The sequence below is a fragment of the Rhinoderma darwinii genome, unplaced genomic scaffold (assembly GCF_050947455.1).
Source record: "Rhinoderma darwinii isolate aRhiDar2 unplaced genomic scaffold, aRhiDar2.hap1 Scaffold_707, whole genome shotgun sequence".
Classification (NCBI taxonomy): domain Eukaryota; kingdom Metazoa; phylum Chordata; class Amphibia; order Anura; family Rhinodermatidae; genus Rhinoderma; species Rhinoderma darwinii.
In genome coordinates, this window is record NW_027464268.1 from 144,792 (window position 1) to 169,053 (window position 24,262).

At 47.8% G+C, this 24,262-nt stretch overlaps 16 non-coding genes across 16 annotated transcripts; all 16 read right to left on the reverse strand.

The window, feature by feature from the left end:
- Window positions 1–988: 988 nt before the first annotated feature.
- Window positions 989–1,179, reverse strand: LOC142729128 (U2 spliceosomal RNA). Its single transcript, XR_012878018.1, has one exon. It is a non-coding gene; the product is annotated as a U2 spliceosomal RNA (small nuclear RNA).
- Window positions 1,180–2,475: 1,296 nt separating this feature from the next.
- LOC142729105 (U2 spliceosomal RNA) lies at window positions 2,476–2,666 on the reverse strand. The gene has a single exon (XR_012877997.1). It is a non-coding gene; the product is annotated as a U2 spliceosomal RNA (small nuclear RNA).
- Window positions 2,667–3,966: 1,300 nt separating this feature from the next.
- LOC142729106 (U2 spliceosomal RNA) lies at window positions 3,967–4,157 on the reverse strand. The gene has a single exon (XR_012877998.1). It is a non-coding gene; the product is annotated as a U2 spliceosomal RNA (small nuclear RNA).
- Window positions 4,158–5,442: 1,285 nt separating this feature from the next.
- Window positions 5,443–5,633, reverse strand: LOC142729107 (U2 spliceosomal RNA). Its single transcript, XR_012877999.1, has one exon. It is a non-coding gene; the product is annotated as a U2 spliceosomal RNA (small nuclear RNA).
- A 1,288-nt stretch (window positions 5,634–6,921) lies between these two features.
- LOC142729108 (U2 spliceosomal RNA) lies at window positions 6,922–7,112 on the reverse strand. Its single transcript, XR_012878000.1, has one exon. It is a non-coding gene; the product is annotated as a U2 spliceosomal RNA (small nuclear RNA).
- Window positions 7,113–8,391: 1,279 nt separating this feature from the next.
- On the reverse strand, window positions 8,392–8,582 carry LOC142729110 (U2 spliceosomal RNA). The gene has a single exon (XR_012878002.1). It is a non-coding gene; the product is annotated as a U2 spliceosomal RNA (small nuclear RNA).
- Window positions 8,583–9,889: 1,307 nt separating this feature from the next.
- On the reverse strand, window positions 9,890–10,080 carry LOC142729111 (U2 spliceosomal RNA). The gene has a single exon (XR_012878003.1). It is a non-coding gene; the product is annotated as a U2 spliceosomal RNA (small nuclear RNA).
- Window positions 10,081–11,372: 1,292 nt separating this feature from the next.
- Window positions 11,373–11,563, reverse strand: LOC142729113 (U2 spliceosomal RNA). The gene has a single exon (XR_012878004.1). It is a non-coding gene; the product is annotated as a U2 spliceosomal RNA (small nuclear RNA).
- A 1,292-nt stretch (window positions 11,564–12,855) lies between these two features.
- On the reverse strand, window positions 12,856–13,046 carry LOC142729114 (U2 spliceosomal RNA). The gene has a single exon (XR_012878005.1). It is a non-coding gene; the product is annotated as a U2 spliceosomal RNA (small nuclear RNA).
- Window positions 13,047–14,322: 1,276 nt separating this feature from the next.
- On the reverse strand, window positions 14,323–14,513 carry LOC142729115 (U2 spliceosomal RNA). The gene has a single exon (XR_012878006.1). It is a non-coding gene; the product is annotated as a U2 spliceosomal RNA (small nuclear RNA).
- Window positions 14,514–15,805: 1,292 nt separating this feature from the next.
- On the reverse strand, window positions 15,806–15,996 carry LOC142729116 (U2 spliceosomal RNA). Its single transcript, XR_012878007.1, has one exon. It is a non-coding gene; the product is annotated as a U2 spliceosomal RNA (small nuclear RNA).
- Window positions 15,997–17,272: 1,276 nt separating this feature from the next.
- LOC142729117 (U2 spliceosomal RNA) lies at window positions 17,273–17,463 on the reverse strand. Its single transcript, XR_012878008.1, has one exon. It is a non-coding gene; the product is annotated as a U2 spliceosomal RNA (small nuclear RNA).
- A 1,284-nt stretch (window positions 17,464–18,747) lies between these two features.
- On the reverse strand, window positions 18,748–18,938 carry LOC142729118 (U2 spliceosomal RNA). Its single transcript, XR_012878009.1, has one exon. It is a non-coding gene; the product is annotated as a U2 spliceosomal RNA (small nuclear RNA).
- Window positions 18,939–20,214: 1,276 nt separating this feature from the next.
- Window positions 20,215–20,405, reverse strand: LOC142729119 (U2 spliceosomal RNA). Its single transcript, XR_012878010.1, has one exon. It is a non-coding gene; the product is annotated as a U2 spliceosomal RNA (small nuclear RNA).
- Window positions 20,406–21,709: 1,304 nt separating this feature from the next.
- LOC142729120 (U2 spliceosomal RNA) lies at window positions 21,710–21,900 on the reverse strand. The gene has a single exon (XR_012878011.1). It is a non-coding gene; the product is annotated as a U2 spliceosomal RNA (small nuclear RNA).
- A 1,288-nt stretch (window positions 21,901–23,188) lies between these two features.
- On the reverse strand, window positions 23,189–23,379 carry LOC142729126 (U2 spliceosomal RNA). Its single transcript, XR_012878016.1, has one exon. It is a non-coding gene; the product is annotated as a U2 spliceosomal RNA (small nuclear RNA).
- Window positions 23,380–24,262: the final 883 nt, after the last annotated feature.

The following is a 24,262-nucleotide window of genomic DNA, read 5'->3' on the forward strand; positions in this document are numbered from 1 at the left end:
TGTTCCTTCACACCTTGTATCAGCTGTAATCCAGTCCAGTCCAGTGCTGCCTGCTGAGCAGCACTGACCAACACTGCCTGGGCCCAGGCTTTTATCTCTGAGGCCCCATTATGATGTCAGAAAGCTGGCTCTGGAATCCTGAGGGCTCCACTATGACACGTGCAAAGTTCCGTCTGAACTTTATATAAGACGGTGAGGCTCAGTCAGTCACTCAGTGTTGCCTGAGAGGGCAACACTGCAACAGCCGGCCGCCAGGCTGTCTTTTTTTTGCACAGCTAGTTGCCTCCAGGAGGCCACAAGAGGGAGACAAGGGACTGCAAAATGGAAAATAGGCATCCACCAACTTTACAGACAACTTCTCCTTGCTCCTACAACCTCCATCCTTGCACAGTTTGTTATTCTTCTAGGTAACATAGTAACAAATCCAAATTGCTGCTCTCTTTGTAGGCAAGCAAGGCTTTGTTGCAACTGCAATTCTTACTTCTTCTTGAAATGTAGGGACGACAGTACATTCCATCACATCCATCTAGTGTACACAGGTAGGTCCATTGTGGCGGGCAGGCGAGCGGGCGGGCTGCTTTATTGGCTGTTTGCTGTTCCCCTACTCCACTCCACTATTTGACTGTTGTGCTGCATCAATCAATCAATCAATCAATCAATCAATCAATCAATCAATCAATCAATCAATCAGTGGCTGGCTCAGGTGCAGCTCTTTAACTTACCTAAAAGGGAGGGCGGAGAGAAGACAAGGAAGGTGAATGAGGTGTTCCAATGTGAAATGCCGGAAACACAGAAACACAGACGACACACAACAAGAGGTGGCAATCTATTCATTAATTGCATTTAATCAATGAGCTCATTATCACTCATGCATTGTCCAACAGGTGTTGAAATAATGGGATTAAAAGGGGAGATCCCTTCAGAAAGACAGAAACAATAGCAAAGACAAAAAACACTTTTGGAATCTGCTTTTAGTCAACACATAAGGAAAGGGTGCACCGGTCCTGGAAAAACTGCAATACCAGGTCAATGCGTGGAGTGGACAGAGCAAGCTCTATTTCCATCTCCCTGTTCTAAAAATCCATTTAATATATGGTCCCCAGATAGGGGACGTATCAGATATTAAACTGATAAGAACAGATACTACACTTGATCTTAGCCAAAAGGCCGAGAAGCGATAACCCGAACGGGCCGCGCGTTGCCCGAGCCTGCCCGATACTGCTGTTCAGCCCTTGCAGCGATTCAGCCTACTTCTAGGCAATTCCATGGGGCCCTGCAGGCTCACACACTCACAGCTACACGGGAGGTGAATAAAGGCCGGAGAGGAAGCCAGACAGGATTTGCTTCTTTTGCTTGCACCACAATGCAGTGCTGAAAGAGGAGGAATCTACATAAAAACGCCTTCCTGGCAACGCCCAAATGCCCTGCTGCCATGCAGATAAACACTGGCAGCGGCAGCAAGTGCATGCCCACAGCCACCCCTTGTTCCTTCACACCTTGTATCAGCTGTAATCCAGTCCAGTCCAGTGCTGCCTGCTGAGCAGCACTGACCAACACTGCCTGGGCCCAGGCTTTTATCTCTGAGGCCCCATTATGATGTCAGAAAGCTGGCTCTGGAATCCTGAGGGCTCCACTATGACACGTGCAAAGTTCCGTCTGAACTTTATATAAGACGGTGAGGCTCAGTCAGTCACTCAGTGTTGCCTGAGAGGGCAACACTGCAACAGCCGGCCGCCAGGCTGTCTTTTTTTTGCACAGCTAGTTGCCTCCAGGAGGCCACAAGAGGGAGACAAGGGACTGCAAAATGGAAAATAGGCATCCACCAACTTTACAGACAACTTCTCCTTGCTCCTACAACCTCCATCCTTGCACAGTTTGTTATTCTTCTAGGTAACATAGTAACAAATCCAAATTGCTGCTCTCTTTGTAGGCAAGCAAGGCTTTGTTGCAACTGCAATTCTTACTTCTTCTTGAAATGTAGGGACGACAGTACATTCCATCACATCCATCTAGTGTACACAGGTAGGTCCATTGTGGCGGGCAGGCGAGCGGGCGGGCTGCTTTATTGGCTGTTTGCTGTTCCCCTACTCCACTCCACTATTTGACTGTTGTGCTGCATCAATCAATCAATCAATCAATCAATCAATCAATCAATCAATCAATCAATCAATCAATCAGTGGCTGGCTCAGGTGCAGCTCTTTAACTTACCTAAAAGGGAGGGCGGAGAGAAGACAAGGAAGGTGAATGAGGTGTTCCAATGTGAAATGCCGGAAACACAGAAACACAGACGACACACAACAAGAGGTGGCAATCTATTCATTAATTGCATTTAATCAATGAGCTCATTATCACTCATGCATTGTCCAACAGGTGTTGAAATAATGGGATTAAAAGGGGAGATCCCTTCAGAAAGACAGAAACAATAGCAAAGACAAAAAACACTTTTGGAATCTGCTTTTAGTCAACACATAAGGAAAGGGTGCACCGGTCCTGGAAATACTGCAATACCAGGTCAATGCGTGGAGTGGACAGAGCAAGCTCTATTTCCATCTCCCTGTTCTAAAAATCCATTTAATATATGGTCCCCAGATAGGGGACGTATCAGATATTAAACTGATAAGAACAGATACTACACTTGATCTTAGCCAAAAGGCCGAGAAGCGATAACCCGAACGGGCCGCGCGTTGCCCGAGCCTGCCCGATACTGCTGTTCAGCCCTTGCAGCGATTCAGCCTACTTCTAGGCAATTCCATGGGGCCCTGCAGGCTCACACACTCACAGCTACACGGGAGGTGAATAAAGGCCGGAGAGGAAGCCAGACAGGATTTGCTTCTTTTGCTTGCACCACAATGCAGTGCTGAAAGAGGAGGAATCTACATAAAAACGCCTTCCTGGCAACGCCCAAATGCCCTGCTGCCATGCAGATAAACACTGGCAGCGGCAGCAAGTGCATGCCCACAGCCACCCCTTGTTCCTTCACACCTTGTATCAGCTGTAATCCAGTCCAGTCCAGTGCTGCCTGCTGAGCAGCACTGACCAACACTGCCTGGGCCCAGGCTTTTATCTCTGAGGCCCCATTATGATGTCAGAAAGCTGGCTCTGGAATCCTGAGGGCTCCACTATGACACGTGCAAAGTTCCGTCTGAACTTTATATAAGACGGTGAGGCTCAGTCAGTCACTCAGTGTTGCCTGAGAGGGCAACACTGCAACAGCCGGCCGCCAGGCTGTCTTTTTTTTGCACAGCTAGTTGCCTCCAGGAGGCCACAAGAGGGAGACAAGGGACTGCAAAATGGAAAATAGGCATCCACCAACTTTACAGACAACTTCTCCTTGCTCCTACAACCTCCATCCTTGCACAGTTTGTTATTCTTCTAGGTAACATAGTAACAAATCCAAATTGCTGCTCTCTTTGTAGGCAAGCAAGGCTTTGTTGCAACTGCAATTCTTACTTCTTCTTGAAATGTAGGGACGACAGTACATTCCATCACATCCATCTAGTGTACACAGGTAGGTCCATTGTGGCGGGCAGGCGAGCGGGCGGGCTGCTTTATTGGCTGTTTGCTGTTCCCCTACTCCACTCCACTATTTGACTGTTGTGCTGCATCAATCAATCAATCAATCAATCAATCAATCAATCAATCAATCAATCAATCAATCAATCAATCAGTGGCTGGCTCAGGTGCAGCTCTTTAACTTACCTAAAAGGGAGGGCGGAGAGAAGACAAGGAAGGTGAATGAGGTGTTCCAATGTGAAATGCCGGAAACACAGAAACACAGACGACACACAACAAGAGGTGGCAATCTATTCATTAATTGCATTTAATCAATGAGCTCATTATCACTCATGCATTGTCCAACAGGTGTTGAAATAATGGGATTAAAAGGGGAGATCCCTTCAGAAAGACAGAAACAATAGCAAAGACAAAAAACACTTTTGGAATCTGCTTTTAGTCAACACATAAGGAAAGGGTGCACCGGTCCTGGAAATACTGCAATACCAGGTCAATGCGTGGAGTGGACAGAGCAAGCTCTATTTCCATCTCCCTGTTCTAAAAATCCATTTAATATATGGTCCCCAGATAGGGGACGTATCAGATATTAAACTGATAAGAACAGATACTACACTTGATCTTAGCCAAAAGGCCGAGAAGCGATAACCCGAACGGGCCGCGCGTTGCCCGAGCCTGCCCGATACTGCTGTTCAGCCCTTGCAGCGATTCAGCCTACTTCTAGGCAATTCCATGGGGCCCTGCAGGCTCACACACTCACAGCTACACGGGAGGTGAATAAAGGCCGGAGAGGAAGCCAGACAGGATTTGCTTCTTTTGCTTGCACCACAATGCAGTGCTGAAAGAGGAGGAATCTACATAAAAACGCCTTCCTGGCAACGCCCAAATGCCCTGCTGCCATGCAGATAAACACTGGCAGCGGCAGCAAGTGCATGCCCACAGCCACCCCTTGTTCCTTCACACCTTGTATCAGCTGTAATCCAGTCCAGTCCAGTGCTGCCTGCTGAGCAGCACTGACCAACACTGCCTGGGCCCAGGCTTTTATCTCTGAGGCCCCATTATGATGTCAGAAAGCTGGCTCTGGAATCCTGAGGGCTCCACTATGACACGTGCAAAGTTCCGTCTGAACTTTATATAAGACGGTGAGGCTCAGTCAGTCACTCAGTGTTGCCTGAGAGGGCAACACTGCAACAGCCGGCCGCCAGGCTGTCTTTTTTTTGCACAGCTAGTTGCCTCCAGGAGGCCACAAGAGGGAGACAAGGGACTGCAAAATGGAAAATAGGCATCCACCAACTTTACAGACAACTTCTCCTTGCTCCTACAACCTCCATCCTTGCACAGTTTGTTATTCTTCTAGGTAACATAGTAACAAATCCAAATTGCTGCTCTCTTTGTAGGCAAGCAAGGCTTTGTTGCAACTGCAATTCTTACTTCTTCTTGAAATGTAGGGACGACAGTACATTCCATCACATCCATCTAGTGTACACAGGTAGGTCCATTGTGGCGGGCAGGCGAGCGGGCGGGCTGCTTTATTGGCTGTTTGCTGTTCCCCTACTCCACTCCACTATTTGACTGTTGTGCTGCAATCAATCAATCAATCAATCAATCAATCAATCAATCAATCAATCAATCAGTGGCTGGCTCAGGTGCAGCTCTTTAACTTACCTAAAAGGGAGGGCGGAGAGAAGACAAGGAAGGTGAATGAGGTGTTCCAATGTGAAATGCCGGAAACACAGAAACACAGACGACACACAACAAGAGGTGGCAATCTATTCATTAATTGCATTTAATCAATGAGCTCATTATCACTCATGCATTGTCCAACAGGTGTTGAAATAATGGGATTAAAAGGGGAGATCCCTTCAGAAAGACAGAAACAATAGCAAAGACAAAAAACACTTTTGGAATCTGCTTTTAGTCAACACATAAGGAAAGGGTGCACCGGTCCTGGAAATACTGCAATACCAGGTCAATGCGTGGAGTGGACAGAGCAAGCTCTATTTCCATCTCCCTGTTCTAAAAATCCATTTAATATATGGTCCCCAGATAGGGGACGTATCAGATATTAAACTGATAAGAACAGATACTACACTTGATCTTAGCCAAAAGGCCGAGAAGCGATAACCCGAACGGGCCGCGCGTTGCCCGAGCCTGCCCGATACTGCTGTTCAGCCCTTGCAGCGATTCAGCCTACTTCTAGGCAATTCCATGGGGCCCTGCAGGCTCACACACTCACAGCTACACGGGAGGTGAATAAAGGCCGGAGAGGAAGCCAGACAGGATTTGCTTCTTTTGCTTGCACCACAATGCAGTGCTGAAAGAGGAGGAATCTACATAAAAACGCCTTCCTGGCAACGCCCAAATGCCCTGCTGCCATGCAGATAAACACTGGCAGCGGCAGCAAGTGCATGCCCACAGCCACCCCTTGTTCCTTCACACCTTGTATCAGCTGTAATCCAGTCCAGTCCAGTGCTGCCTGCTGAGCAGCACTGACCAACACTGCCTGGGCCCAGGCTTTTATCTCTGAGGCCCCATTATGATGTCAGAAAGCTGGCTCTGGAATCCTGAGGGCTCCACTATGACACGTGCAAAGTTCCGTCTGAACTTTATATAAGACGGTGAGGCTCAGTCAGTCACTCAGTGTTGCCTGAGAGGGCAACACTGCAACAGCCGGCCGCCAGGCTGTCTTTTTTTTGCACAGCTAGTTGCCTCCAGGAGGCCACAAGAGGGAGACAAGGGACTGCAAAATGGAAAATAGGCATCCACCAACTTTACAGACAACTTCTCCTTGCTCCTACAACATCCATCCTTGCACAGTTTGTTATTCTTCTAGGTAACATAGTAACAAATCCAAATTGCTGCTCTCTTTGTAGGCAAGCAAGGCTTTGTTGCAACTGCAATTCTTACTTCTTCTTGAAATGTAGGGACGACAGTACATTCCATCACATCCATCTAGTGTACACAGGTAGGTCCATTGTGGCGGGCAGGCGAGCGGGCGGGCTGCTTTATTGGCTGTTTGCTGTTCCCCTACTCCACTCCACTATTTGACTGTTGTGCTGCATCAATCAATCAATCAATCAATCAATCAATCAATCAATCAATCAATCAATCAGTGGCTGGCTCAGGTGCAGCTCTTTAACTTACCTAAAAGGGAGGGCGGAGAGAAGACAAGGAAGGTGAATGAGGTGTTCCAATGTGAAATGCCGGAAACACAGAAACACAGACGACACACAACAAGAGGTGGCAATCTATTCATTAATTGCATTTAATCAATGAGCTCATTATCACTCATGCATTGTCCAACAGGTGTTGAAATAATGGGATTAAAAGGGGAGATCCCTTCAGAAAGACAGAAACAATAGCAAAGACAAAAAACACTTTTGGAATCTGCTTTTAGTCAACACATAAGGAAAGGGTGCACCGGTCCTGGAAATACTGCAATACCAGGTCAATGCGTGGAGTGGACAGAGCAAGCTCTATTTCCATCTCCCTGTTCTAAAAATCCATTTAATATATGGTCCCCAGATAGGGGACGTATCAGATATTAAACTGATAAGAACAGATACTACACTTGATCTTAGCCAAAAGGCCGAGAAGCGATAACCCGAACGGGCCGCGCGTTGCCCGAGCCTGCCCGATACTGCTGTTCAGCCCTTGCAGCGATTCAGCCTACTTCTAGGCAATTCCATGGGGCCCTGCAGGCTCACACACTCACAGCTACACGGGAGGTGAATAAAGGCCGGAGAGGAAGCCAGACAGGACTTGCTTCTTTTGCTTGCACCACAATGCAGTGCTGAAAGAGGAGGAATCTAGATAAAAACGCCTTCCTGGCAACGCCCAAATGCCCTGCTGCCATGCAGATAAACACTGGCAGCGGCAGCAAGTGCATGCCCACAGCCACCCCTTGTTCCTTCACACCTTGTATCAGCTGTAATCCAGTCCAGTCCAGTGCTGCCTGCTGAGCAGCACTGACCAACACTGCCTGGGCCCAGGCTTTTATCTCTGAGGCCCCATTATGATGTCAGAAAGCTGGCTCTGGAATCCTGAGGGCTCCACTATGACACGTGCAAAGTTCCGTCTGAACTTTATATAAGACGGTGAGGCTCAGTCAGTCACTCAGTGTTGCCTGAGAGGGCAACACTGCAACAGCCGGCCGCCAGGCTGTCTTTTTTTGCACAGCTAGTTGCCTCCAGGAGGCCACAAGAGGGAGACAAGGGACTGCAAAATGGAAAATAGGCATCCACCAACTTTACAGACAACTTCTCCTTGCTCCTACAACCTCCATCCTTGCACAGTTTGTTATTCTTCTAGGTAACATAGTAACAAATCCAAATTGCTGCTCTCTTTGTAGGCAAGCAAGGCTTTGTTGCAACTGCAATTCTTACTTCTTCTTGAAATGTAGGGACGACAGTACATTCCATCACATCCATCTAGTGTACACAGGTAGGTCCATTGTGGCGGGCAGGCGAGCGGGCGGGCTGCTTTATTGGCTGTTTGCTGTTCCCCTACTCCACTCCACTATTTGACTGTTGTGCTGCATCAATCAATCAATCAATCAATCAATCAATCAATCAATCAATCAGTGGCTGGCTCAGGTGCAGCTCTTTAACTTACCTAAAAGGGAGGGCGGAGAGAAGACAAGGAAGGTGAATGAGGTGTTCCAATGTGAAATGCCGGAAACACAGAAACACAGACGACACACAACAAGAGGTGGCAATCTATTCATTAATTGCATTTAATCAATGAGCTCATTATCACTCATGCATTGTCCAACAGGTGTTGAAATAATGGGATTAAAAGGGGAGATCCCTTCAGAAAGACAGAAACAATAGCAAAGACAAAAAACACTTTTGGAATCTGCTTTTAGTCAACACATAAGGAAAGGGTGCACCGGTCCTGGAAATACTGCAATACCAGGTCAATGCGTGGAGTGGACAGAGCAAGCTCTATTTCCATCTCCCTGTTCTAAAAATCCATTTAATATATGGTCCCCAGATAGGGGACGTATCAGATATTAAACTGATAAGAACAGATACTACACTTGATCTTAGCCAAAAGGCCGAGAAGCGATAACCCGAACGGGCCGCGCGTTGCCAGAGCCTGCCCGATACTGCTGTTCAGCCCTTGCAGCGATTCAGCCTACTTCTAGGCAATTCCATGGGGCCCTGCAGGCTCACACACTCACAGCTACACGGGAGGTGAATAAAGGCCGGAGAGGAAGCCAGACAGGATTTGCTTCTTTTGCTTGCACCACAATGCAGTGCTGAAAGAGGAGGAATCTACATAAAAACGCCTTCCTGGCAACGCCCAAATGCCCTGCTGCCATGCAGATAAACACTGGCAGCGGCAGCAAGTGCATGCCCACAGCCACCCCTTGTTCCTTCACACCTTGTATCAGCTGTAATCCAGTCCAGTCCAGTGCTGCCTGCTGAGCAGCACTGACCAACACTGCCTGGGCCCAGGCTTTTATCTCTGAGGCCCCATTATGATGTCAGAAAGCTGGCTCTGGAATCCTGAGGGCTCCACTATGACACGTGCAAAGTTCCGTCTGAACTTTATATAAGACGGTGAGGCTCAGTCAGTCACTCAGTGTTGCCTGAGAGGGCAACACTGCAACAGCCGGCCGCCAGGCTGTCTTTTTTTTGCACAGCTAGTTGCCTCCAGGAGGCCACAAGAGGGAGACAAGGGACTGCAAAATGGAAAATAGGCATCCACCAACTTTACAGACAACTTCTCCTTGCTCCTACAACCTCCATCCTTGCACAGTTTGTTATTCTTCTAGGTAACATAGTAACAAATCCAAATTGCTGCTCTCTTTGTAGGCAAGCAAGGCTTTGTTGCAACTGCAATTCTTACTTCTTCTTGAAATGTAGGGACGACAGTACATTCCATCACATCCATCTAGTGTACACAGGTAGGTCCATTGTGGCGGGCAGGCGAGCGGGCGGGCTGCTTTATTGGCTGTTTGCTGTTCCCCTACTCCACTCCACTATTTGACTGTTGTGCTGCATCAATCAATCAATCAATCAATCAATCAATCAATCAATCAATCAATCAATCAATCAATCATCAATCAATCAGTGGCTGGCTCAAGTGCAGCTCTTTAACTTACCTAAAAGGGAGGGCGGAGAGAAGACAAGGAAGGTGAATGAGGTGTTCCAATGTGAAATGCCGGAAACACAGAAACACAGACGACACACAACAAGAGGTGGCAATCTATTCATTAATTGCATTTAATCAATGAGCTCATTATCACTCATGCATTGTCCAACAGGTGTTGAAATAATGGGATTAAAAGGGGAGATCCCTTCAGAAAGACAGAAACAATAGCAAAGACAAAAAACACTTTTGGAATCTGCTTTTAGTCAACACATAAGGAAAGGGTGCACCGGTCCTGGAAATACTGCAATACCAGGTCAATGCGTGGAGTGGACAGAGCAAGCTCTATTTCCATCTCCCTGTTCTAAAAATCCATTTAATATATGGTCCCCAGATAGGGGACGTATCAGATATTAAACTGATAAGAACAGATACTACACTTGATCTTAGCCAAAAGGCCGAGAAGCGATAACCCGAACGGGCCGCGCGTTGCCCGAGCCTGCCCGATACTGCTGTTCAGCCCTTGCAGCGATTCAGCCTACTTCTAGGCAATTCCATGGGGCCCTGCAGGCTCACACACTCACAGCTACACGGGAGGTGAATAAAGGCCGGAGAGGAAGCCAGACAGGATTTGCTTCTTTTGCTTGCACCACAATGCAGTGCTGAAAGAGGAGGAATCTACATAAAAACGCCTTCCTGGCAACGCCCAAATGCCCTGCTGCCATGCAGATAAACACTGGCAGCGGCAGCAAGTGCATGCCCACAGCCACCCCTTGTTCCTTCACACCTTGTATCAGCTGTAATCCAGTCCAGTCCAGTGCTGCCTGCTGAGCAGCACTGACCAACACTGCCTGGGCCCAGGCTTTTATCTCTGAGGCCCCATTATGATGTCAGAAAGCTGGCTCTGGAATCCTGAGGGCTCCACTATGACACGTGCAAAGTTCCGTCTGAACTTTATATAAGACGGTGAGGCTCAGTCAGTCACTCAGTGTTGCCTGAGAGGGCAACACTGCAACAGCCGGCCGCCAGGCTGTCTTTTTTTTGCACAGCTAGTTGCCTCCAGGAGGCCACAAGAGGGAGACAAGGGACTGCAAAATGGAAAATAGGCATCCACCAACTTTACAGACAACTTCTCCTTGCTCCTACAACCTCCATCCTTGCACAGTTTGTTATTCTTCTAGGTAACATAGTAACAAATCCAAATTGCTGCTCTCTTTGTAGGCAAGCAAGGCTTTGTTGCAACTGCAATTCTTACTTCTTCTTGAAATGTAGGGACGACAGTACATTCCATCACATCCATCTAGTGTACACAGGTAGGTCCATTGTGGCGGGCAGGCGAGCGGGCGGGCTGCTTTATTGGCTGTTTGCTGTTCCCCTACTCCACTCCACTATTTGACTGTTGTGCTGCATCAATCAATCAATCAATCAATCAATCAATCAATCAATCAATCAATCAATCAATCAGTGGCTGGCTCAGGTGCAGCTCTTTAACTTACCTAAAAGGGAGGGCGGAGAGAAGACAAGGAAGGTGAATGAGGTGTTCCAATGTGAAATGCCGGAAACACAGAAACACAGACGACACACAACAAGAGGTGGCAATCTATTCATTAATTGCATTTAATCAATGAGCTCATTATCACTCATGCATTGTCCAACAGGTGTTGAAATAATGGGATTAAAAGGGGAGATCCCTTCAGAAAGACAGAAACAATAGCAAAGACAAAAAACACTTTTGGAATCTGCTTTTAGTCAACACATAAGGAAAGGGTGCACCGGTCCTGGAAATACTGCAATACCAGGTCAATGCGTGGAGTGGACAGAGCAAGCTCTATTTCCATCTCCCTGTTCTAAAAATCCATTTAATATATGGTCCCCAGATAGGGGACGTATCAGATATTAAACTGATAAGAACAGATACTACACTTGATCTTAGCCAAAAGGCCGAGAAGCGATAACCCGAACGGGCCGCGCGTTGCCCGAGCCTGCCCGATACTGCTGTTCAGCCCTTGCAGCGATTCAGCCTACTTCTAGGCAATTCCATGGGGCCCTGCAGGCTCACACACTCACAGCTACACGGGAGGTGAATAAAGGCCGGAGAGGAAGCCAGACAGGATTTGCTTCTTTTGCTTGCACCACAATGCAGTGCTGAAAGAGGAGGAATCTACATAAAAACGCCTTCCTGGCAACGCCCAAATGCCCTGCTGCCATGCAGATAAACACTGGCAGCGGCAGCAAGTGCATGCCCACAGCCACCCCTTGTTCCTTCACACCTTGTATCAGCTGTAATCCAGTCCAGTCCAGTGCTGCCTGCTGAGCAGCACTGACCAACACTGCCTGGGCCCAGGCTTTTATCTCTGAGGCCCCATTATGATGTCAGAAAGCTGGCTCTGGAATCCTGAGGGCTCCACTATGACACGTGCAAAGTTCCGTCTGAACTTTATATAAGACGGTGAGGCTCAGTCAGTCACTCAGTGTTGCCTGAGAGGGCAACACTGCAACAGCCGGCCGCCAGGCTGTCTTTTTTTTGCACAGCTAGTTGCCTCCAGGAGGCCACAAGAGGGAGACAAGGGACTGCAAAATGGAAAATAGGCATCCACCAACTTTACAGACAACTTCTCCTTGCTCCTACAACCTCCATCCTTGCACAGTTTGTTATTCTTCTAGGTAACATAGTAACAAATCCAAATTGCTGCTCTCTTTGTAGGCAAGCAAGGCTTTGTTGCAACTGCAATTCTTACTTCTTCTTGAAATGTAGGGACGACAGTACATTCCATCACATCCATCTAGTGTACACAGGTAGGTCCATTGTGGCGGGCAGGCGAGCGGGCGGGCTGCTTTATTGGCTGTTTGCTGTTCCCCTACTCCACTCCACTATTTGACTGTTGTGCTGCATCAATCAATCAATCAATCAATCAATCAATCAATCAATCAATCAATCAATCAATCAGTGGCTGGCTCAGGTGCAGCTCTTTAACTTACCTAAAAGGGAGGGCGGAGAGAAGACAAGGAAGGTGAATGAGGTGTTCCAATGTGAAATGCCGGAAACACAGAAACACAGACGACACACAACAAGAGGTGGCAATCTATTCATTAATTGCATTTAATCAATGAGCTCATTATCACTCATGCATTGTCCAACAGGTGTTGAAATAATGGGATTAAAAGGGGAGATCCCTTCAGAAAGACAGAAACAATAGCAAAGACAAAAAACACTTTTGGAATCTGCTTTTAGTCAACACATAAGGAAAGGGTGCACCGGTCCTGGAAATACTGCAATACCAGGTCAATGCGTGGAGTGGACAGAGCAAGCTCTATTTCCATCTCCCTGTTCTAAAAATCCATTTAATATATGGTCCCCAGATAGGGGACGTATCAGATATTAAACTGATAAGAACAGATACTACACTTGATCTTAGCCAAAAGGCCGAGAAGCGATAACCCGAACGGGCCGCGCGTTGCCCGAGCCTGCCCGATACTGCTGTTCAGCCCTTGCAGCGATTCAGCCTACTTCTAGGCAATTCCATGGGGCCCTGCAGGCTCACACACTCACAGCTACACGGGAGGTGAATAAAGGCCGGAGAGGAAGCCAGACAGGATTTGCTTCTTTTGCTTGCACCACAATGCAGTGCTGAAAGAGGAGGAATCTACATAAAAACGCCTTCCTGGCAACGCCCAAATGCCCTGCTGCCATGCAGATAAACACTGGCAGCGGCAGCAAGTGCATGCCCACAGCCACCCCTTGTTCCTTCACACCTTGTATCAGCTGTAATCCAGTCCAGTCCAGTGCTGCCTGCTGAGCAGCACTGACCAACACTGCCTGGGCCCAGGCTTTTATCTCTGAGGCCCCATTATGATGTCAGAAAGCTGGCTCTGGAATCCTGAGGGCTCCACTATGACACGTGCAAAGTTCCGTCTGAACTTTATATAAGACGGTGAGGCTCAGTCAGTCACTCAGTGTTGCCTGAGAGGGCAACACTGCAACAGCCGGCCGCCAGGCTGTCTTTTTTTTGCACAGCTAGTTGCCTCCAGGAGGCCACAAGAGGGAGACAAGGGACTGCAAAATGGAAAATAGGCATCCACCAACTTTACAGACAACTTCTCCTTGCTCCTACAACCTCCATCCTTGCACAGTTTGTTATTCTTCTAGGTAACATAGTAACAAATCCAAATTGCTGCTCTCTTTGTAGGCAAGCAAGGCTTTGTTGCAACTGCAATTCTTACTTCTTCTTGAAATGTAGGGACGACAGTACATTCCATCACATCCATCTAGTGTACACAGGTAGGTCCATTGTGGCGGGCAGGCGAGCGGGCGGGCTGCTTTATTGGCTGTTTGCTGTTCCCCTACTCCACTCCACTATTTGACTGTTGTGCTGCATCAATCAATCAATCAATCAATCAATCAATCAATCAATCAGTGGCTGGCTCAGGTGCAGCTCTTTAACTTACCTAAAAGGGAGGGCGGAGAGAAGACAAGGAAGGTGAATGAGGTGTTCCAATGTGAAATGCCGGAAACACAGAAACACAGACGACACACAACAAGAGGTGGCAATCTATTCATTAATTGCATTTAATCAATGAGCTCATTATCACTCATGCATTGTCCAACAGGTGTTGAAATAATGGGATTAAAAGGGGAGATCCCTTCAGAAAGACAGAAACAATAGCAAAGACAAAAAACACTTTTGGAATCTGCTTTTAGTCAACACATAAGGAAAGGGTGCACCGGTCCTGGAAATACTGCAATACCAGGTCAATGCGTGGAGTGGACAGAGCAAGCTCTATTTCCATCTCCCTGTTCTAAAAATCCATTTAATATATGGTCCCCAGATAGGGGACGTATCAGATATTAAACTGATAAGAACAGATACTACACTTGATCTTAGCCAAAAGGCCGAGAAGCGATAACCCGAACGGGCCGCGCGTTGCCCGAGCCTGCCCGATACTGCTGTTCAGCCCTTGCAGCGATTCAGCCTACTTCTAGGCAATTCCATGGGGCCCTGCAGGCTCACACACTCACAGCTACACGGGAGGTGAATAAAGGCCGGAGAGGAAGCCAGACAGGATTTGCTTCTTTTGCTTGCACCACAATGCAGTGCTGAAAGAGGAGGAATCTACATAAAAACGCCTTCCTGGCAACGCCCAAATGCCCTGCTGCCATGCAGATAAACACTGGCAGCGGCAGCAAGTGCATGCCCACAGCCACCCCTTGTTCCTTCACACCTTGTATCAGCTGTAATCCAGTCCAGTCCAGTGCTGCCTGCTGAGCAGCACTGACCAACACTGCCTGGGCCCAGGCTTTTATCTCTGAGGCCCCATTATGATGTCAGAAAGCTGGCTCTGGAATCCTGAGGGCTCCACTATGACACGTGCAAAGTTCCGTCTGAACTTTATATAAGACGGTGAGGCTCAGTCAGTCACTCAGTGTTGCCTGAGAGGGCAACACTGCAACAGCCGGCCGCCAGGCTGTCTTTTTTTTGCACAGCTAGTTGCCTCCAGGAGGCCACAAGAGGGAGACAAGGGACTGCAAAATGGAAAATAGGCATCCACCAACTTTACAGACAACTTCTCCTTGCTCCTACAACCTCCATCCTTGCACAGTTTGTTATTCTTCTAGGTAACATAGTAACAAATCCAAATTGCTGCTCTCTTTGTAGGCAAGCAAGGCTTTGTTGCAACTGCAATTCTTACTTCTTCTTGAAATGTAGGGACGACAGTACATTCCATCACATCCATCTAGTGTACACAGGTAGGTCCATTGTGGCGGGCAGGCGAGCGGGCGGGCTGCTTTATTGGCTGTTTGCTGTTCCCCTACTCCACTCCACTATTTGACTGTTGTGCTGCATCAATCAATCAATCAATCAATCAATCAATCAATCAATCAATCAATCAATCAATCAGTGGCTGGCTCAGGTGCAGATCTTTAACTTACCTAAAAGGGAGGGCGGAGAGAAGACAAGGAAGGTGAATGAGGTGTTCCAATGTGAAATGCCGGAAACACTGAAACACAGACGACACACAACAAGAGGTGGCAATCTATTCATTAATTGCATTTAATCAATGAGCTCATTATCACTCATGCATTGTCCAACAGGTGTTGAAATAATGGGATTAAAAGGGGAGATCCCTTCAGAAAGACAGAAACAATAGCAAAGACAAAAAACACTTTTGGAATCTGCTTTTAGTCAACACATAAGGAAAGGGTGCACCGGTCCTGGAAATACTGCAATACCAGGTCAATGCGTGGAGTGGACAGAGCAAGCTCTATTTCCATCTCCCTGTTCTAAAAATCCATTTAATATATGGTCCCCAGATAGGGGACGTATCAGATATTAAACTGATAAGAACAGATACTACACTTGATCTTAGCCAAAAGGCCGAGAAGCGATAACCCGAACGGGCCGCGCGTTGCCCGAGCCTGCCCGATACTGCTGTTCAGCCCTTGCAGCGATTCAGCCTACTTCTAGGCAATTCCATGGGGCCCTGCAGGCTCACACACTCACAGCTACACGGGAGGTGAATAAAGGCCGGAGAGGAAGCCAGACAGGATTTGCTTCTTTTGCTTGCACCACAATGCAGTGCTCAAAGAGGAGGAATCTACATAAAAACGCCTTCCTGGCAACGCCCAAATGCCCTGCTGCCATGCAGATAAACACTGGCAGCGGCAGCAAGTGCATGCCCACAGCCACCCCTTGTTCCTTCACACCTTGTATCAGCTGTAATCCAGTCCAGTCCAGTGCTGCCTGCTGAGCAGCACTGACCAACACTGCCTGGGCCCAGGCTTTTATCTCTGAGGCCCCATTATGATGTCAGAAAGCTGGCTCTGGAATCCTGAGGGCTCCACTATGACACGTGCAAAGTTCCGTCTGAACTTTATATAAGACGGTGAGGCTCAGTCAGTCACTCAGTGTTGCCTGAGAGGGCAACACTGCAACAGCCGGCCGCCAGGCTGTCTTTTTTTTGCACAGCTAGTTGCCTCCAGGAGGCCACAAGAGGGAGACAAGGGACTGCAAAATGGAAAATAGGCATCCACCAACTTTACAGACAACTTCTCCTTGCTCCTACAACCTCCATCCTTGCACAGTTTGTTATTCTTCTAGGTAACATAGTAACAAATCCAAATTGCTGCTCTCTTTGTAGGCAAGCAAGGCTTTGTTGCAACTGCAATTCTTACTTCTTCTTGAAATGTAGGGACGACAGTACATTCCATCACATCCATCTAGTGTACACAGGTAGGTCCATTGTGGCGGGCAGGCGAGCGGGCGGGCTGCTTTATTGGCTGTTTGCTGTTCCCCTACTCCACTCCACTATTTGACTGTTGTGCTGCATCAATCAATCAATCAATCAATCAATCAATCAATCAATCAGTGGCTGGCTCAGGTGCAGCTCTTTAACTTACCTAAAAGGGAGGGCGGAGAGAAGACAAGGAAGGTGAATGAGGTGTTCCAATGTGAAATGCCGGAAACACAGAAACACAGACGACACACAACAAGAGGTGGCAATCTATTCATTAATTGCATTTAATCAATGAGCTCATTATCACTCATGCATTGTCCAACAGGTGTTGAAATAATGGGATTAAAAGGGGAGATCCCTTCAGAAAGACAGAAACAATAGCAAAGACAAAAAACACTTTTGGAATCTGCTTTTAGTCAACACATAAGGAAAGGGTGCACCGGTCCTGGAAATACTGCAATACCAGGTCAATGCGTGGAGTGGACAGAGCAAGCTCTATTTCCATCTCCCTGTTCTAAAAATCCATTTAATATATGGTCCCCAGATAGGGGACGTATCAGATATTAAACTGATAAGAACAGATACTACACTTGATCTTAGCCAAAAGGCCGAGAAGCGATAACCCGAACGGGCCGCGCGTTGCCCGAGCCTGCCCGATACTGCTGTTCAGCCCTTGCAGCGATTCAGCCTACTTCTAGGCAATTCCATGGGGCCCTGCAGGCTCACACACTCACAGCTACACGGGAGGTGAATAAAGGCCGGAGAGGAAGCCAGACAGGATTTGCTTCTTTTGCTTGCACCACAATGCAGTGCTGAAAGAGGAGGAATCTACATAAAAACGCCTTCCTGGCAACGCCCAAATGCCCTGCTGCCATGCAGATAAACACTGGCAGCGGCAGCAAGTGCATGCCCACAGCCACCCCTTGTTCCTTCACACCTTGTATCAGCTGTAATCCAGTCCAGTCCAGTGCTGCCTGCTGAGCAGCACTGACCAACACTGCCTGGGCCCAGGCTTTTATCTCTGAGGCCCCATTATGATGTCAGAAAGCTGGCTCTGGAATCCTGAGGGCTCCACTATGACACGTGCAAAGTTCCGTCTGAACTTTATATAAGACGGTGAGGCTCAGTGAGTCACTCAGTGTTGCCTGAGAGGGCAACACTGCAACAGCCGGCCGCCAGGCTGTCTTTTTTTTGCACAGCTAGTTGCCTCCAGGAGGCCACAAGAGGGAGACAAGGGACTGCAAAATGGAAAATAGGCATCCACCAACTTTACAGACAACTTCTCCTTGCTCCTACAACCTCCATCCTTGCACAGTTTGTTATTCTTCTAGGTAACATAGTAACAAATCCAAATTGCTGCTCTCTTTGTAGGCAAGCAAGGCTTTGTTGCAACTGCAATTCTTACTTCTTCTTGAAATGTAGGGACGACAGTACATTCCATCACATCCATCTAGTGTACACAGGTAGGTCCATTGTGGCGGGCAGGCGAGCGGGCGGGCTGCTTTATTGGCTGTTTGCTGTTCCCCTACTCCACTCCACTATTTGACTGTTGTGCTGCATCAATCAATCAATCAATCAATCAATCAATCAATCAATCAATCAATCAGTGGCTGGCTCAGGTGCAGCTCTTTAACTTACCTAAAAGGGAGGGCGGAGAGAAGACAAGGAAGGTGAATGAGGTGTTCCAATGTGAAATGCCGGAAACACAGAAACACAGACGACACACAACAAGAGGTGGCAATCTATTCATTAATTGCATTTAATCAATGAGCTCATTATCACTCATGCATTGTCCAACAGGTGTTGAAATAATGGGATTAAAAGGGGAGATCCCTTCAGAAAGACAGAAACAATAGCAAAGACAAAAAACACTTTTGGAATCTGCTTTTAGTCAACACATAAGGAAAGGGTGCACCGGTCCTGGAAATACTGCAATACCAGGTCAATGCGTGGAGTGGACAGAGCAAGCTCTATTTCCATCTCCCTGTTCTAAAAATCCATTTAATATATGGTCCCCAGATAGGGGACGTATCAGATATTAAACTGATAAGAACAGATACTACACTTGATCTTAGCCAAAAGGCCGAGAAGCGATAACCCGAACGGGCCGCGCGTTGCCCGAGCCTGCCCGATACTGCTGTTCAGCCCTTGCAGCGATTCAGCCTACTTCTAGGCAATTCCATGGGGCCCTGCAGGCTCACACACTCACAGCTACACGGGAGGTGAATAAAGGCCGGAGAGGAAGCCAGACAGGATTTGCTTCTTTTGCTTGCACCACAATGCAGTGCTCAAAGAGGAGGAATCTACATAAAAACGCCTTCCTGGCAACGCCCAAATGCCCTGCTGCCATGCAGATAAACACTGGCAGCGGCAGCAAGTGCATGCCCACAGCCACCCCTTGTTCCTTCACACCTTGTATCAGCTGTAATCCAGTCCAGTCCAGTGCTGCCTGCTGAGCAGCACTGACCAACACTGCCTGGGCCCAGGCTTTTATCTCTGAGGCCCCATTATGATGTCAGAAAGCTGGCTCTGGAATCCTGAGGGCTCCACTATGACACGTGCAAAGTTCCGTCTGAACTTTATATAAGACGGTGAGGCTCAGTCAGTCACTCAGTGTTGCCTGAGAGGGCAACACTGCAACAGCCGGCCGCCAGGCTGTCTTTTTTTTGCACAGCTAGTTGCCTCCAGGAGGCCACAAGAGGGAGACAAGGGACTGCAAAATGGAAAATAGGCATCCACCAACTTTACAGACAACTTCTCCTTGCTCCTACAACCTCCATCCTTGCACAGTTTGTTATTCTTCTAGGTAACATAGTAACAAATCCAAATTGCTGCTCTCTTTGTAGGCAAGCAAGGCTTTGTTGCAACTGCAATTCTTACTTCTTCTTGAAATGTAGGGACGACAGTACATTCCATCACATCCATCTAGTGTACACAGGTAGGTCCATTGTGGCGGGCAGGCGAGCGGGCGGGCTGCTTTATTGGCTGTTTGCTGTTCCCCCACTCCACTCCACTATTTGACTGTTGTGCTGCATCAATCAATCAATCAATCAATCAATCAATCAATCAATCAGTGGCTGGCTCAGGTGCAGCTCTTTAACTTACCTAAAAGGGAGGGCGGAGAGAAGACAAGGAAGGTGAATGAGGTGTTCCAATGTGAAATGCCGGAAACACAGAAACACAGACGACACACAACAAGAGGTGGCAATCTATTCATTAATTGCATTTAATCAATGAGCTCATTATCACTCATGCATTGTCCAACAGGTGTTGAAATAATGGGATTAAAAGGGGAGATCCCTTCAGAAAGACAGAAACAATAGCAAAGACAAAAAACACTTTTGGAATCTGCTTTTAGTCAACACATAAGGAAAGGGTGCACCGGTCCTGGAAATACTGCAATACCAGGTCAATGCGTGGAGTGGACAGAGCAAGCTCTATTTCCATCTCCCTGTTCTAAAAATCCATTTAATATATGGTCCCCAGATAGGGGACGTATCAGATATTAAACTGATAAGAACAGATACTACACTTGATCTTAGCCAAAAGGCCGAGAAGCGATAACCCGAACGGGCCGTGCGTTGCCCGAGCCTGCCCGATACTGCTGTTCAGCCCTTGCAGCGATTCAGCCTACTTCTAGGCAATTCCATGGGGCCCTGCAGGCTCACACACTCACAGCTACACGGGAGGTGAATAAAGGCCGGAGAGGAAGCCAGACAGGATTTGCTTCTTTTGCTTGCACCACAATGCAGTGCTGAAAGAGGAGGAATCTACATAAAAACGCCTTCCTGGCAACGCCCAAATGCCCTGCTGCCATGCAGATAAACACTGGCAGCGGCAGCAAGTGCATGCCCACAGCCACCCCTTGTTCCTTCACACCTTGTATCAGCTGTAATCCAGTCCAGTCCAGTGCTGCCTGCTGAGCAGCACTGACCAACACTGCCTGGGCCCAGGCTTTTATCTCTGAGGCCCCATTATGATGTCAGAAAGCTGGCTCTGGAATCCTGAGGGCTCCACTATGACACGTGCAAAGTTCCGTCTGAACTTTATATAAGACGGTGAGGCTCAGTCAGTCACTCAGTGTTGCCTGAGAGGGCAACACTGCAACAGCCGGCCGCCAGGCTGTCTTTTTTTTGCACAGCTAGTTGCCTCCAGGAGGCCACAAGAGGGAGACAAGGGACTGCAAAATGGAAAATAGGCATCCACCAACTTTACAGACAACTTCTCCTTGCTCCTACAACCTCCATCCTTGCACAGTTTGTTATTCTTCTAGGTAACATAGTAACAAATCCAAATTGCTGCTCTCTTTGTAGGCAAGCAAGGCTTTGTTGCAACTGCAATTCTTACTTCTTCTTGAAATGTAGGGACGACAGTACATTCCATCACATCCATCTAGTGTACACAGGTAGGTCCATTGTGGCGGGCAGGCGAGCGGGCGGGCTGCTTTATTGGCTGTTTGCTGTTCCCCTACTCCACTCCACTATTTGACTGTTGTGCTGCATCAATCAATCAATCAATCAATCAATCAATCAATCAATCAATCAATCAATCAATCAATCAATCAATCAGTGGCTGGCTCAGGTGCAGCTCTTTAACTTACCTAAAAGGGAGGGCGGAGAGAAGACAAGGAAGGTGAATGAGGTGTTCCAATGTGAAATGCCGGAAACACAGAAACACAGACGACACACAACAAGAGGTGGCAATCTATTCATTAATTGCATTTAATCAATGAGCTCATTATCACTCATGCATTGTCCAACAGGTGTTGAAATAATGGGATTAAAAGGGGAGATCCCTTCAGAAAGACAGAAACAATAGCAAAGACAAAAAACACTTTTGGAATCTGCTTTTAGTCAACACATAAGGAAAGGGTGCACCGGTCCTGGAAATACTGCAATACCAGGTCAATGCGTGGAGTGGACAGAGCAAGCTCTATTTCCATCTCCCTGTTCTAAAAATCCATTTAATATATGGTCCCCAGATAGGGGACGTATCAGATATTAAACTGATAAGAACAGATACTACACTTGATCTTAGCCAAAAGGCCGAGAAGCGATAACCCGAACGGGCCGTGCGTTGCCCGAGCCTGCCCGATACTGCTGTTCAGCCCTTGCAGCGATTCAGCCTACTTCTAGGCAATTCCATGGGGCCCTGCAGGCTCACACACTCACAGCTACACGGGAGGTGAATAAAGGCCGGAGAGGAAGCCAGACAGGATTTGCTTCTTTTGCTTGCACCACAATGCAGTGCTGAAAGAGGAGGAATCTACATAAAAACGCCTTCCTGGCAACGCCCAAATGCCCTGCTGCCATGCAGATAAACACTGGCAGCGGCAGCAAGTGCATGCCCACAGCCACCCCTTGTTCCTTCACACCTTGTATCAGCTGTAATCCAGTCCAGTCCAGTGCTGCCTGCTGAGCAGCACTGACCAACACTGCCTGGGCCCAGGCTTTTATCTCTGAGGCCCCATTATGATGTCAGAAAGCTGGCTCTGGAATCCTGAGGGCTCCACTATGACACGTGCAAAGTTCCGTCTGAACTTTATATAAGACGGTGAGGCTCAGTCAGTCACTCAGTGTTGCCTGAGAGGGCAACACTGCAACAGCCGGCCGCCAGGCTGTCTTTTTTTTGCACAGCTAGTTGCCTCCAGGAGGCCACAAGAGGGAGACAAGGGACTGCAAAATGGAAAATAGGCATCCACCAACTTTACAGACAACTTCTCCTTGCTCCTACAACCTCCATCCTTGCACAGTTTGTTATTCTTCTAGGTAACATAGTAACAAATCCAAATTGCTGCTCTCTTTGTAGGCAAGCAAGGCTTTGTTGCAACTGCAATTCTTACTTCTTCTTGAAATGTAGGGACGACAGTACATTCCATCACATCCATCTAGTGTACACAGGTAGGTCCATTGTGGCGGGCAGGCGAGCGGGCGGGCTGCTTTATTGGCTGTTTGCTGTTCCCCTACTCCACTCCACTATTTGACTGTTGTGCTGCATCAATCAATCAATCAATCAATCAATCAATCAATCAATCAATCAATCAATCAGTGGCTGGCTCAGGTGCAGCTCTTTAACTTACCTAAAAGGGAGGGCGGAGAGAAGACAAGGAAGGTGAATGAGGTGTTCCAATGTGAAATGCCGGAAACACAGAAACACAGACGACACACAACAAGAGGTGGCAATCTATTCATTAATTGCATTTAATCAATGAGCTCATTATCACTCATGCATTGTCCAACAGGTGTTGAAATAATGGGATTAAAAGGGGAGATCCCTTCAGAAAGACAGAAACAATAGCAAAGACAAAAAACACTTTTGGAATCTGCTTTTAGTCAACACATAAGGAAAGGGTGCATCGGTCCTGGAAATACTGCAATACCAGGTCAATGCGTGGAGTGGACAGAGCAAGCTCTATTTCCATCTCCCTGTTCTAAAAATCCATTTAATATATGGTCCCCAGATAGGGGACGTATCAGATATTAAACTGATAAGAACAGATACTACACTTGATCTTAGCCAAAAGGCCGAGAAGCGATAACCCGAACGGGCCGCGCGTTGCCCGAGCCTGCCCGATACTGCTGTTCAGCCCTTGCAGCGATTCAGCCTACTTCTAGGCAATTCCATGGGGCCCTGCAGGCTCACACACTCACAGCTACACGGGAGGTGAATAAAGGCCGGAGAGGAAGCCAGACAGGATTTGCTTCTTTTGCTTGCACCACAATGCAGTGCTGAAAGAGGAGGAATCTACATAAAAACGCCTTCCTGGCAACGCCCAAATGCCCTGCTGCCATGCAGATAAACACTGGCAGCGGCAGCAAGTGCATGCCCACAGCCACCCCTTGTTCCTTCACACCTTGTATCAGCTGTAATCCAGTCCAGTCCAGTGCTGCCTGCTGAGCAGCACTGACCAACACTGCCTGGGCCCAGGCTTTTATCTCTGAGGCCCCATTATGATGTCAGAAAGCTGGCTCTGGAATCCTGAGGGCTCCACTATGACACGTGCAAAGTTCCGTCTGAACTTTATATAAGACGGTGAGGCTCAGTCAGTCACTCAGTGTTGCCTGAGAGGGCAACACTGCAACAGCCGGCCGCCAGGCTGTCTTTTTTTTGCACAGCTAGTTGCCTCCAGGAGGCCACAAGAGGGAGACAAGGGACTGCAAAATGGAAAATAGGCATCCACCAACTTTACAGACAACTTCTCCTTGCTCCTACAACCTCCATCCTTGCACAGTTTGTTATTCTTCTAGGTAACATAGTAACAAATCCAAATTGCTGCTCTCTTTGTAGGCAAGCAAGGCTTTGTTGCAACTGCAATTCTTACTTCTTCTTGAAATGTAGGGACGACAGTACATTCCATCACATCCATCTAGTGTACACAGGTAGGTCCATTGTGGCGGGCAGGCGAGCGGGCGGGCTGCT